At 32.6% G+C, this 10,168-nt stretch overlaps 1 non-coding gene across 1 annotated transcript; it reads right to left on the bottom strand.

Annotated features, from left to right (window-relative positions):
• Positions 1–287: 287 nt before the first annotated feature.
• Positions 288–360, bottom strand: TRNAA-GGC (transfer RNA alanine (anticodon GGC)). Its single transcript has one exon. It is a non-coding gene; the product is annotated as a tRNA-Ala (tRNA).
• Between the last annotated feature and the right edge of the window lie 9,808 nt (positions 361–10,168).

Genomic DNA, 10,168 nt, shown 5'->3' with positions numbered 1-10,168 from the left:
TAGAATGAAACTAAGCCGGGAATATAAACACATTAAAATAAATATAAAGATCTCCCCCTGGCAACCTAGAGATGGATTGTGGTAGTATGGAGGTCCACTTGTTTCACAGAAATTTACGTGTCATCAAATTTCCCCCGTTTAAAGCCTAGATTCTAGGTTCGTTTTAGCTTTCTATGAAATTGTAATAAGCTGATAAGCTTAACAACATGATAGTAATTATTTTATAATCAATAATTATTAGCCTGAAACACTCATCCACATTGAAAAATCTCCTGATAAAAGATACATGACGCCAACGGGACTTGAACCCGTGTCCTTTCGATTGCCGGTCGACAGCTCTGACCACTGAGCTATGGCGGCTTATCTCTTATCCGCGAAATAATTCAATATATACTAGTGTTTCATTCAACAATTACTGCTTATTACATTGGCCCGTTGGCGTCATGTATCTTTTATCAGGAGATTTTTCAATATGGATGAGTGTTTCAGGCTAATAATTATTGATTATAAAATAATTGTTACCCTTTCTGCTATGCATAACAAATCTTGTCTTAAACATTAGTTTACCAAAAAAATAATAATTAACATGATAGTAGTTGTCCACTTCTGCTGATAACAATTTGTTCAACATTTGAATTAACTCTGACCTTTCAGCTGTCAAAATAACTGACGCTGAATGGCCATGTGATGACAATATTACATTTGAATTTCTGTGAAACAATATGTCCTTAGATTTTTAAAGAAAACACATTTGTAATGTAGACTTTTGAAAACGATTGAAACTGCATGATACTATTGGAATTTTAATTAAATTGAGCATAAATATATCATACCGTCCATATTGACCATAAATATGTTATATTTTACATAAATATGTATAGATTTTTTAAAGTCTAGAAACTATTAATTGGTAGACCTTGTTTTATTTTATTTTTATTTTATTTGGAAAACCAACAGTTATAATTATTACAAGGTATGGTGTAGTAAGTGTTAATTATTTAACCAATAATAGGTTTTCACTTAGGTATTTTAATTATTTAGTGAATATATATAATATTTATGTAAGAAAAAAAGTTACATTAGCTTATAGGGATGGGATGGCGGAAGGGAGGGGTAAGGGATGGATCTAGACTGTGTAATGTGTAGCATGTACGTATGTGTAATAATAAAAAATAATAATGATAGTATAATTATTTAATTTTAATTTTTTTATGAGTGTTGAGTGATAAGCTCTTTTACTGTTGATCTAGAGGTGGTGGGTACAGAATTTAGAATGGAGACAAAATCGATTTATGAACTTAGTTAAAATCTTGTGTGTAAAAAAAGGCACGCTCCATAGCAGAAAATACTCACCAGAACTATAACTAGAACTGAATATCCAGGTATATTAAATTCCCACCCCTTTGCTCTAACAAGTTAATTTTTATTTTTTTTAGTGTTTATTTAATTTCAGAAAATAAAACAGAATGTTGAAATATACTTAGAATGGGAACGACTGCGCGGCCCTTTACACTCGAAACTTAAATTTGGTTTAGGGAATATAACACTAAATAATATAATTGTTGAATAACTTTTCTCCAATTAGGTGTATTACATAGATTATAGACCCGAAAAGTACCGACACCAGGAACTCCTTTGCAGTGTGATTTAAAACAAACCTCACCCCTCCCTTTAAAATTACAAATATTACATGATTTTCCTGCTTTTATTTTATTTCGTTAATATTTTCCTTCTTTGTAATTTTCCCACAACTAGAGGGCAGATGTTGTTCAATTTCGGAAAAAATTACATCTTCACCGGGGAATTGTCTTATTCTGAAATTCGCAAATGAAAATTCGATTCCGCGATAGTATTTCTTCGCCTCGAAGTATGAGTACCTCCCGCCTACCCACGAAACTCCAATACATTATGATGAATCTCACATTTAGTTACGTGCCTTTGGTTAAATGGCAAATGGTTAGTAAAAACACGTGTTTATAAGTTATTCTGCCGTCATAAGCAAAAATACAGCTATTTAAAAAAAAATCACAAATGTTATGATGAAAAGTGGCGTTGAGGGGAGTGCAGGGTAATTGTGGCGGAAGTGGCAGGAGGAACGAACACTAACTTGCCTATCTAACGAGGGCAATGCACGATATTTTAAATGCAATACCAATATACTCCTCTGAACTATATACACTACACAGTCTTATTTTTTTATATATTTTAGAAAAAAATCAGTGGTCGAGGGGTGAGGCTCTTGACCAACAATCCGTAGGTCGCGGGTTCAAATCCTTTATTTAATGAAATTGTGTTATTTCACAATTCATTGATTTTAAGTAATATGAAGTTAAAGATACTCTCTGTATCGCCCTGGTGTAAGACCACAATTCAGAATTGAAACATTGCTTGAAATGGCTTTATCCGTGTTTGGTGACCAGATCTGAATAGCCAGGTACTTTACCACCTCCTCCTCACCACTATGTTCAGCCTTAAAACATACCCCGATTGGGGATATCATAGTCTCACTGGCTACAGATAGTTAGGAGTAGTCGGGAATCTCGTAGTGTATTCACAAAAAATAAATATTTATAACTATGTTAAGCCTTCAGCTATAGCCAAATTTGTAAGGTACTTTTCCACTGTTCCTTCTAAATCTCCATCCCCTCCCCACTTTATTTAGCATCTAAATCCGGACAGTTGGAACTTATTTTTTACAATAATTTTGATTGGAATTTTTTCGAAGACGAAAGACGGGTAATAGTCACATAATTTCAAAGTAATTTAATCCTTTTTTGCGCTAATATTTAAACTTTATATCAGAATCTACAAAACTAAGAAAACGTGTAATGTTTGAAAAGTTTTGAAAGCGTTATAATGGTTCTTACAATTGAATTTAGGAGATTAAAAAATCACAAAACTTTGGAACAAGAGAGTCCAACCTACCTACCAGCAGTTCAATTGATTAAAAAACTATGCTTCCAAGTTTGTGGATTTTACCATAATGAGATCGATATTCCATCCGATGGTAAAACAAACGAGACGAGATATGGTGTTTTGTCGAAAAGTTGAATTCGTCAAATCTGTCAATGAAACAAAGACAGAGGGGAGGGGGTAACTAAGTTCCCAAACCCAAAATTATTCAATCTCATTACGGGGCAAAGAGGATGAAAAATTTCTGAATACCTATATAAGACACGCGAATCGGAAAATTGGTGCTGAGACGCCTTTTGTTGGTCGCTTTTCCGTTATTCGACGTCTTTTTTCCATTCAAATATATGGTTTTTCCGGAACGGTGAGCGGATGCTCAGTCCATTGACTCTCCGGAAAAAGGTTTGCTTTATAATCGATAACATCGATGTTAATTCGAATTTAAAATGTGATAGTGTACAGTAGAACTAACTGCTTGAAGCCAATAATAGATATTTTTGAGGGATTTTTTTATGTAATACCGCACAAGAGTTTCAACTGTCAATCAGTGCCAATGGAGCTATGTCATTCTCATTTGGGAAAAGTTGTAATGCAGAAAAAAAAGGGTGAGCAATAGGTTAAAAAGAATCCAAACGAATTGTATTTTATGCAGCTTTAAAATTTTTAATATACCATCTATTAATAAATCATAATTTGTTTCTGAAAAAAGTAACACACTAAATTCGAATTTGTTCTTCGCATCATAATTTTTTAATGAAAAGAAAGGGAAAAAATTGCGTCTTTAAACGCAAAATTCTGACTTCCCTACAAATTTTTACTGCAGAGCTACAAATGAGCATAAATTAAAAATTCATTATATTATACGTGTGAGACATGGTGTCACTACCGAACTTGTTCGATGGAACGACTCCGAATTCAATATAATGACGCCTGTAGAATCATATTTGGATACCGAAGATACAGCAGCGCATCGAAAATGTTCACGGAATTAGGACTAAATGGATTTGCCGGCCTGATGAGACACCGGGTCACTGGAGCCAGGATGCGACTAATGGCTTCCGCCAACACGTTGGTTACTGTAGCCTACCAGCACCAAACGCCACTCCTGAGTGAGCGCTGGGTCCAAACGCACTCAAGACTGCATAGTTGTACTCTAATGTTAATTTATACTTCTTCATATATTTTTCATTTTTCACACACTTATCGTACAAAATATATATGGGACGTGTGGGATTGCACTAACCTCCCCACATCCTGGAATAAAAATCATTATTATTATTATATGTCTGACGTTACCGTAGCAAGTGAAACCGGCATGTTTATGAATAAATCAGTGACATAAAGTTACCAACAACAAACAGTTTAAAAAATAGTCAACTGAAAAGGTGTGTAAAAACTTACCAGTATATTTAGAGCGCGCAAGCTTCATGGGCTAAAGGGTAGGGCCGCCATAGTGATATGGGGGCATAAGGATGCGGATTGTATGGGGAATTGAAATTCAGTCATTGGCAAACGTGAGTGGGCATAACATGACTTGCATAGGAATATAGTTCACCGCGGAAATCCGAACACCACGGAGAACTGCTTAAATCACAGAAAAAAACCTACACAATTTAGAGACACTCGTTTTTCAGCGGATTATTTTTGTGGGTTAAAACAGCTGTTGGATTAAGAGATTTGTTTATTTCATTGTAATTTGTGTATTGAAAATTCATGTATTCTTAGTTTTTCCGGAGGAGTAGGCAGAGAGATAGACCGCTAAAAAGCTCTTCTTGGCACATTGCTTCATTGCATCTCATCGTCTCGTGCGTAGACTTCTGCTGTTCTGTCTGTGCACATTGCATCATTACATCCCATCGTCTCATGCATACACTTCTGCTGTTCTGTCTTGGCACATTGCTTAATTGCATCTCATCGTCTCATTAACACATCTTCTGCTGTTCTGTCTGGGCACATTGATTCATTGCATCTCATCTTCTCATGCATACACTTCTGTTGTTCTGACTCTTAACATGACCCAAGTATTTCATTAACATGGTCGTGCTATATATCATTCTACCACTCACTTAGCAGATGCTTTCCGTATCATATGTATTCTTTTGACACTCCTTTCTCAGTTCATCCGTTTCATATATTTAAGCTAAATATTTAAAATTATTATTTTAGTTTTCTTCAGTATTGCATTCTTTTCACATCTCCATAATGTACGGACACGAATAAATTGTGTTTTCAGAATAAACTACCCAACTCATGGTGGAAAAAGTAGTTGGCTAAAAATAATTGCATTAAGCTTTAAAATAATGAAACACAATAAAAACTGTGCAATGTGTTTTGAATCAGAGCTCAAAGCTTAATAGTTTTCCATATATATATATATGGAAAACTATATATATTAAGATTTATTGTTAAGTTGTAAGGATTTTGGTCTTGGCATTGTAATGCCCATATCAGCCAAATTGGTAAAAAGGTAACTTAATCTATCTTTCCCTTATTATTTTTTTGGAAAAGTAACAAAATCGGGTGGAATTATTTAAATCTCCTTTCGAAATAACGAAATACTATGATACATCACAGAATGACGTTGGGTTAAGCCTGACGCAATACTAAAAGTGCAGCCTCGTTGTGAATTCTGCACACGACAATGAAATAAGACACGTTATTGCAACTTTCGAAATGCTGACATTTTGCATTAAAATTTCATCAAATATCCAATATTTTTAGATACATTCATTTTCCTAAATATCAAATTATATTATATAACTATTATGTTTTACCAACCGGTTTCGCCTGATTTTAAACACCATTTTCCAAATATTTCTTGTAAATTTGACATTTAATAAATTTTAATCATACAAATACAGTGTCTTGACAAATTTAGACAGAAGGGAATGACGTCCTGAAAATATTTGACATAGAAATTCTAGACATACAAAGCTATAAAGGACTCCAAAATCACTGTTCAAATTTTTTTTTGTTCCGGAGATCACTTTTTCTGTTTACATTCAAGATAGTCATAAAATTTTTCCATGTTCTAATTAGTGTGAAGTTATCAGAACTAATAACAAATTAGTTCCATTAAGAGTTCAACTGTTTCTAAGTCCTATTATCAGAAACACATGCGAGTATCTCATCTCTTAACCATATTATTTTTATCTGTGAATTTTTTTCTAATTTAATTTTACATACATTTTATATTAAATATTTTTTGGTTAACCATAAGAAAGAAAAATAATGGACAAATACCTTTATTACTAAGATAATAATATTCGTTCGTTGCGTTTCACGTTGGGAACTGCGGGTTTTTCCTACAAATTGAAATTAATTACACTCATTGTTTCCCTCAATACCTTTTTTTGTGAATGGCCATATATACGTCAAACTTTTTCTGTTGTTTTTTTTTAAACAGACGTAGCCATGAAAATTTGTTACTCGAATAAAAAGCATCCATAACTCTGCATATTTGAAATATATTTAGTAATAGCCGAGTAGTACCCGGCGTTTCTCGGGGTTATGAATGGCTTGGAGTAAGTTTTTGAGGTTGTAAATTCTAGTGTACCTGTTAAACTGGGCCAATTTTTAAGGTGGAAATAATTTTATTCTGAATAATTGAAAAAGTTACTTTTAATTTGATGAACCGACTTTCACTTGATCGTGCCATGTCTTTCTCGGGCGTCCCCGCCTTTTACCATTCACTACTGTAACCACTAATATTAAAAAACAAACAACATTATCTGTTATTCGATTCCGTATCTCATTCCAGTATAGAGATAACGCTTTAAGTCTTCCTCGGGCGTCTCTGACTTCTTCTACTCTTCAAACCACTCTTTAATCACTCCTGACACTAATAAGAACAAACTTTAAAATTTTCAGCAAAATCAGTACAGTAGTTTTTGAGTCTATACAACCTTCGCCTTTTCTGTCTTCCTATTGTCTATTCCTGTTGTCAATTTAACTCTTGGTCACTGGTTTTATATTTAATTTGTTGCTGAATGTATTGCGGCTTCATTGCTGAAATTGAAAACGTTTAATTTCGATTTAAAAAACTAAATTTTGTAGTTGTGGTTTTTCAAACTGAAGAATGATTTTTTCTGACGCTTTTAAACATTCTGAATTCCACAAAGAACATCTTTTAAAACAGTTTTGATAAAATTTAATCTAAATTGAAAATAACAAACTAACCATTAAAATAAATAATCGACGAGATAATCCTAGTCTCTTCAAAACGTTTCAAAATTCAGTGCAGAGATTGAAGGGCCAAACATTAACTGTCGGGGGACCGTTCATGTTTATTAACAAGGATGTACCAGTGGCACTTTTGTCGGTAAAATAAATATAAGGATCGATTTTGCAAATACATAAGCTTGGCGAGCATTGCAGGTAGTGATGGTAAGTCGGTAGTGTCGAATACTCAATTGAAATGGAAAAGGGATTTTTAAATCGAAAGACCAGAATTACATTTATTTCATCATTGAACTTCAGTAATTAATTATTACAATTTGAAGTTTAAACCTTAAGTTATTCCAAAAAATAAAAGTATTTGAGTATACTTCAGATTACATGGTGTATCGTTTTACACTAATAATATTGTGAATTTATAATCAAAATCTTTTAGCTATTTTAAAATTGCATTATCCATGTCACATAAGTTATGTAAGTGACATGTTTGCTAGGTAGTCTAAATGTGAGAAACAAAGCACAAAAGTCTTTTCGCTCTCTAATTTGTTCAGTCTTACAGAATCCCGAATTTCAGACTTCAGACGTAAAATAAAATTCATTTAATTATCCACCGCTATGAAGAATACAAGGATTTTGGAGTTGGGCTGAGAAAATTTAAGTAAATAAATCGATAAATAATATTCCAAACTTCGAATTCGAAGGCACGTAGGTTTCTAAAGATGAGTTTAAACAGGCAACGTTTTCATAATATTGTTTTTGTTGTGTTTTTTTTTAAATTTGAGTTGATTATTGATACAATTTTCCCACGGTGGGTGTATTTTTTCAAGGTCAGCGTTCAAATACGATATCACACATTTGAAAATTTCCAAGTAATTTTATTTTTCAAAATTTTTTTTGTAGGTATCAATCGAAATCACTATTATAATGTATTTATATTTAGGCGCTTTTCTCACATGAAACATTTTTTTGCTATCGTTTTTCCTTTCCTTATTTTATTTTTACAGTGTATTTCTTGCCTCGTCACCATTTACCTACTAGTTGTTTGTTGAATATTATTTCTGGCTCTGGATAGCGTGCAGTTATGTTATTGAGATTGAATGGGTATTATGTGTTTCGAATGAAAACAAGAATACGTGAATTTTGTTTGAATGTAAATACCTACTTGGTACTTTGGTATAATTACGTTAAAATAGTTATTTATTTGTGAAATCGTAATTGCATTCAAATTCGAAATTTTATTCACAGAGTCCAGCTCGAATTCTAACTTGTGTTTTTTTTAGCAGTGAATTTATTAAAGTAATGAATTTGAACTATGGAGTCCGAAATTTTAGAATCTGTGAGACTTAAAGAATTAGAGAGGTGACCTATTAGAATTAACAAGGTAAGCACCATAATATTTCAAATTGACAGAAAAAAATCCATATTTTATCGGTTATTATGTTGCAAGTCTTAGATTTAACATTATATATTTATAAAATACAATGTATCGATTGGAACATGTTTAAACGTATTGAAGGGTTGAATTACATTATATTTCAACCGATACGTCAAATAATCGATACATAATAATCTTTTCAAATCACAAAGCACTCTTTTCAGGGTGAAATGCCTAAAACCAAAAAAAAAAATCTTTTCAAAAACTTCGATAATCGACTAGCTTACCATCCCTATAGCACAACAGATCAGTAGCAGCCGGCCCAAATATCAGACGTTAATGGGTAACGAACCGTGAACTTCTGTGTCCAAATGCTCCGACGGGAGTTCATTATTCTTGCCCTGTCAATCCATCACCGTGCTTCCGTATTTACAGATGGGAGTTGATTCGAGCTGAGACCATTAGGGATGTACATTGTACAATGTACAACATAGGGAGCACACCCATATTCCGTAATTTACGAATGAAAATTGCACGTTAAATATATTCTCAATTTAATAATAGAATATTTCTAATAGCAAAAAGTAGATTTTTTACCCGATGCTTCCTGTTTTGCATTCATTCATATATTTATTTAGGGAAATCAAGTTTATACATGCAGTTTTTTTTACCACGAAAAACGTTACAGATTTTCCATTATACTTCATTATATTTTACATTATAATTTTTCATTAATACGAATAAGTTAGTATCATATTATCATTCTTATTCTTCTGGTGTCTTCTTCTTCCAGAGAAAAGCTGTCATCAGGGGTAGTACCCTGAAGAAGTTTTCCCGGAATATCTCAGTAGTATTGTGAACTCGTACAAAGCATTAATATTTTGATAACGTTAAGTGCGACGTCTTCGTCTACTACTTCTATCATCAATCTTCTCCCGGATCGTAAGTAAGGCAATTGCGTATTTATCGCTTCTAATAAAACTAAATAATTAAAAGAGATGGCTAACTTAGGCATGTATTTAACAAGATAAACGCAAATACGAGTATGCTTAAGAGGAACGGTCACGCAGCCCTTTTCATTCAAAACTTAAATATGGATTTGAGGCGAAAATATAAATCCAAATTGACAAATTATTTTATTAATCAAAAGGTATAGTTAATGTTTAGTGCGCTATGTACAATTTTATTTATTTTTGTTTTAAATTATAAAATTAAGGCATTCGAAATTCAAATCTTTATTGATTTTAGAGGCAACTTTTTCAATTATTTTTGATTTAATCACTATTTAAAAAAATAAAAATGTTATTTACTATACAAATATTATAAAATATAAAAAAATAATATGGCTAAAAAATCATTTTATGGGCGAAAACTTAAATTCCAAAATACCGATTTACATTTGAACACAAATTTGTCGTATATGAATTATAATTTCCACCCAATAAAATGCCCTTTTCATAACGTGCTATCTTTAATTATATTTAAACATTAGGTAGGGGATGAATTTATTTTATAATTATAATTAACTCATCAAAAAATTGACAAAATTGCTTCGAAAATCAGGAGACTTTTTTTTTAAAGAAAGAGAACATTCCCGGGTTATGGATAACATGACAATATTTGAAAATCTGCTACTACCACCAGACTAAGCGGAAAATGTTGCTTGTGTTGTGATGGAGGACGTAGCCAACCGAGTAACTGAACACA

Source organism: Hesperophylax consimilis, chromosome 5 (genome assembly GCF_061612785.1).
Source record: "Hesperophylax consimilis isolate HC1 chromosome 5, BYU_Hcon_1.0, whole genome shotgun sequence".
NCBI classification, from domain to species: Eukaryota; Metazoa; Arthropoda; class Insecta; order Trichoptera; family Limnephilidae; genus Hesperophylax; species Hesperophylax consimilis.
This window is presented reverse-complemented; position numbering and strand designations above follow the sequence as displayed.